Source organism: Saccostrea cucullata, unplaced genomic scaffold (genome assembly GCF_032062105.1).
Source record: "Saccostrea cucullata isolate Sc308-1 unplaced genomic scaffold, CSIRO_AGI_Scuc_v1 ctg14568, whole genome shotgun sequence".
Lineage (NCBI taxonomy): Eukaryota > Metazoa > Mollusca > Bivalvia > Ostreida > Ostreidae > Saccostrea > Saccostrea cuccullata.
This window is the reverse complement of record NW_026919334.1, coordinates 89-5,022: the sequence shown is the minus strand read 5'-3', so window position 1 is coordinate 5,022 and position 4,934 is coordinate 89. Positions and strand designations below refer to the sequence as shown.

Below are 4,934 nucleotides of genomic sequence, written 5' to 3'. Positions count from 1 at the left end.
TTAAATTCTTTGCTGCATCAGTCAACAGTGTGAGTGTGACATGCACACATCTTTAAATGAAAAATACTTACAGTAAGATTATGAAAATTTAACTATGTATCTAGGTTTTAGAACAGTTTATATCATATATTTATAACTCTGACTTTTATTTATTTATAAGAAAATAAGGGGTATTTCGGTGATTCCTAGGGGAATTTCGGTGATTCCTAGTACCGGTGTATTTAGTCCATGGTCAGATTTCCAGCCAATTTTGCTGACGCGTTGATTCTGCGTACTTCATTTTGTGAACCAACTTTTATTTCTTCTGTAAGAGCCCTCCTGTTCGTGAATCATGGACCTGGGATAGCCCATCCTGATATTTTATAAAAGGAATCATACTTAAAATTTGCAACTGGAAATTACTAAGAAGCCCATCGGGCATGCGCATAAATAATTTTTGGTAGCCCGATTTTACTAGCCTCGGTCATCGGACTACCACTTAATTTCGAAGACTGGGCATGCAGTGCAGCGACACTAGCTGGTGTCGCTGAATTCTCACTTTTCAATATGGCCTCCGCTCTGACTCTCCCCTGCACATGTCACAATATGAAAGCAAGGGTTATAGTCAGAGGCATCTTGGTTCATATTAAACCCACCCTATCATGTTGTTATATTTCTGCCATCAATCGTCAGACATTTATGTAAACTTGTCAGATGATTATTATGACTGTGACAACCATATACTCAATGTCTGGTTATTAAAGAGTTTTTAATCTACTAATTTACATCTGCTTACCAGGTCATCCCTAAGAATTGAAATAGAAGCGACATGTAGGGGACATTGAAAAAGTTAGTAGAAGGGGGTCTTTGGTTCCTCCCAAACCAGGGTTTGAGGGTGAATACTGAAATAAACGGGGTTGCAATAACTTCATCATATTCAGGGAAATGTACCAGCTCCCTGCCCCTGGGTCTTCGGGACAATCCTGTTCAACTTTTTTTCCTGCCAAATCTGTGTTTGATCAATCAGCTGATTCATTTTCTTACCAAGAAAGTTACATGTAGTCTTATTTGATACAACATTAACATGAAATATGAAGAAATGATCGTTTAACTTATCATATATCATATGTTCGCAAGATCCCTCAAAACATTCAGAACTTTGTTTTCTATTGGGAGACGGCCATGTTGAGTGTCCACCCTATTCATTGAATCATTTATAGAAAGTAAAAGTTTTAAAGTGGAAATTTTATTATAATTATGTCATATATGAGATCACATATGTACCAGGTACATTAGCAATAAATAAATAATTATATATCCTTCCTTAATGAACCTAATTGATTTTATGGAAATGTTAGTCTGACAGATTTGTATAAAAAATATCTTTTCATTTAAATAAAGTATATCCTGAAAATTTCATGGTTAACTTTGTTGAGAATAAAGTACAAATTATAGATCGTATGATTGATTGTATGATACCAATTCAATTTGATGATAGATTGTAAAATTTGGTTCAATTTTGCAACACTAAAAAGACATGTACAGTTAAATTTCTCTACTTCAACATGTTTGTACACCACTGATTCCATCAAAATTGGTAGGATTAGACAACATTCCTTTGTTATTTTGTGGAAGGACTTTCTTTTTTTTTTTTTATACATGTTACAGTAGAATATACTAAAAGAGGTCGGATCACTTTATGCATAAAATAGCCCTGTAGATATACCAATTGATTGATCAACACTTGATTTTCTATTTGAAGCATTAAAATAAGATAGAAACTTAGTGCTTTCATATTCTATTGAAAATTTTCTCCAAAAAGTCCACATCTTGGAAAACTGGCTTTATGAAGTTGCAATGTTCTTGAATTTTTAGGTAAATATAGGTATAATTGAGTACTTTCAGTGAAGAAAAATAATATGAGCGCAATCTCTGATCTAAAAAATTAAAACGTGTCTTTTAATCCTCAGAAACTGTTCTATCATTTACTAGTTGCATATTTTAGATCAGAGGTTGCGCTCTATATTAAATCTTGAAAAAAAGCTAAAAATTGGCCGTTTTTGAAGACTTTTTCAGAATATGAGGAAATTGACGCATTTCGTGACATCATAATGCATTTACTAGCCAGAAAATTACGTTATTTTTGATAGAAACGCAGTTACCAATGATCTAAGTGATATTCAATGCATTGTTAACTAAAACTATGCAGTTTCATTTTTTCAGAAATTCACAGGGCCAAATAAGGCAAAAGTGAACCTAGCTTGCTTAATGTACCAGACATTTCAGATAACTAAAATTAATATATTATGGAATATGTAATAACTATTTCAAATTTTCTTTTTGTAGGTAGAAGTGGGTGAGAGGGAAGGCATGCAGTTATCCAAAGGATACAGATTGTAAGTTTTATTTTAAAGTCTAAAGCCATAATGTTTACATGTAAGATAATTCAAGTGCTTTATAAAAATTGATTGTTGTGACCTGCATTATAATAAAGATATCCCAATATCTCAATTACTATATAATTACTAAAGAATTATAAGAATAATTTCCTATTTAATTTTTCTTCTATTTTCAGGGAATATGGAGATTCCAAACATGAGATTCCTCAAGAAGTTGTGTTTAGTGAGGAGGGAGAGGTAAAATTACAGTTACTTAAAGCAGGCGTGGACACAGGATTGTTTTTCCAAGAGGGGGGGGGGGGTCCACCCAATCCAAAAAAAAAAAATATAACCCACAATTTTTTCCTACAAAATTTAAGCATTTTAATTAACCTATTGACCACTGTTGACAGGATGAGAAAATCCAAGAATAAAAAAAAAATGTTTGGAGGAGGTTAAGAAAATTTTTAGTTCAGCCATATAATTTAGGTAGTCAGCGGAGAGAGGATTTTTTTTAAGATGGCCTTCAGACATGTTACAAGTCACAATATTATTGGACAATGTTAACACATTTCTTGTTCTCCAGTGTGTGTTGCATTAAATTGTAGAATTTCTGTTGTAATTCTAGTTCTCACTTTGAAAAGTGTTATGTTCATGTACATTTTTTATGCACTAACTTTGGCATTTCAATTAATGTTACCTTTTTATAAAATAAGTCTTATACTTAAAATATAAACTTTATTCTGATTCAGAGTCTGAGGTTAGACTTAAAGAGTGATGAGGACATCAAAAGTCTGGTTGAAAATTGTTCAGGCGGCGAGGGCACATATTTGGATGAAGTACAAGAGGACAATGTTGCAGGCAATTATCTATATTATTTACATATTCTTCATGACTGTTCATTGTCTCTTCAACAGATCATTTTTCAATACACAGTCATGCCGTCTTGATCCAAATGTTTCTGAGCAAATTCTTCAGATTATTGAAGCATCTGGACACTGAAATGTGTTTAGTAGTATGTATGTCTCAAATTCTAAATATTAAATGAAGGGTTATCAAAAATTTTGGTCTCTAGTGTGCCTTAAAAAGCTAATATCAATTATATAAACTGTAAAAACTAATTACAATTTTTCGATCCTATAGACGAATTTCACATTTACAAAAGTTATTCACCTATGCGGGGTCTAAAACCTTACCAACTTTATCGCTCAGTACATCTATCTTAGAAATAAAATTTGAATGAATATAATCATTATGTTTTTCATGTTGCCCCATACTCTGGCAAAACAGGTAAAGATCGAAAATGTCTGATATGGTTTAAAGATTTTAAAAATATTGACAGGTAACTTACAAAAAAGGTAAGTTACTTACAAAGGACAAAGTGGGAAAAATGAGCCGTCACAATGATAAAGGGAGATAACTCTAGACTTAGAAAATAATGTGAAATTTGTCTGTAACACTAATCAAGTCTTACGATACATAAAATTTGGGAAACGTGTAAGCTAGCATACATTTATATGTACAATATATAATAAAATATTATAAAAATTCACTAATATGCAAAATGTATTTTATCTGAGTAATGGAATAGAAGTTTTACTTGCATAGTTTGACAGTTACATGTAACTGGCAAAGTGGGTATTCTAGACAACACTTTTTATTTTCATTGTCTTATTTATCATAGAAAAGCCTGAGATTTCCTTGGAGGATCAGCCAAGAATTTCAGATAAAGATGTTGATGAAATGGCAGCAGCTTCAGGTAGGAATAATATACTTTAGTTGAAGATGGAAGACACTAGTATTCTGAGATTTCCTTGTGTCCTAGAGTCCTTGTGTCTCAAAAATAATGACACAGTTTTTTGCTTCACATTTGTACACATATGTAGGCTTTTTCATTTTAAGCTCAATCAGATTGAACCCAATTGACATACAACTACCTAGAGGATGCTTTAATTGATTTCTACTATTTATTTCTGTATTTATCATATCAACTTTTATATGTATCTGTTTAAATATTGCAAATCTTTCTAAAAGATAGCTTTTCTGTGTGTTCAGAATTTGTCTGTTGTCTGTTCATTGTCATTATCAATGTATACATTTCACATTTTCATTTCTTCTCAAGAACCACCATAATATACCATTATTAAAGGGTATTCTACTGTGTTCAAAATGAAGGCACCACCCTATTCTAAGGGAAGGTAACTAAGAAATTGTGAAAATGGGATCTCTCAAGATCAAAGATGAAAATTATTTTAAAGAGTCTTGAAAAATGTAGATTCAACTTTGAACAAATCATCACCCCTAGGGGTTGATGAGACCATTTTATTGGGAAAAAGTTTAACATTATAAAACAATATAAGCAATATAAGGAAATGTCTTTTAAATCTTTTTCAAAAGAACAGCACAGTCAAGATTGGTGATATTTATATGGAAGCATCCTTAGGTAGTGTAAATTAAAAAATATATATATCAAATCATATATTCAAGGAGTAGAGTGGGGCCACAATGGGGGATCAAAGTTTTTATGAAAGAAAATAAAGGAAAAAATCTTAAATTCTTAACAGGATAGCTATGTAA

At 31.9% G+C, this 4,934-nt stretch overlaps 1 long non-coding RNA gene across 1 annotated transcript; it reads left to right on the top strand.

Moving 5' to 3' along the window:
- The first annotated feature begins 2,323 nt into the window (after positions 1-2,323).
- Positions 2,324-3,218, top strand: LOC134229563 (uncharacterized). The gene is made up of 3 exons (XR_009984205.1): positions 2,324-2,375; positions 2,555-2,615; positions 3,110-3,218. It is a non-coding gene; the product is annotated as an uncharacterized LOC134229563 (long non-coding RNA).
- The last annotated feature ends 1,716 nt before the right edge of the window (positions 3,219-4,934 follow it).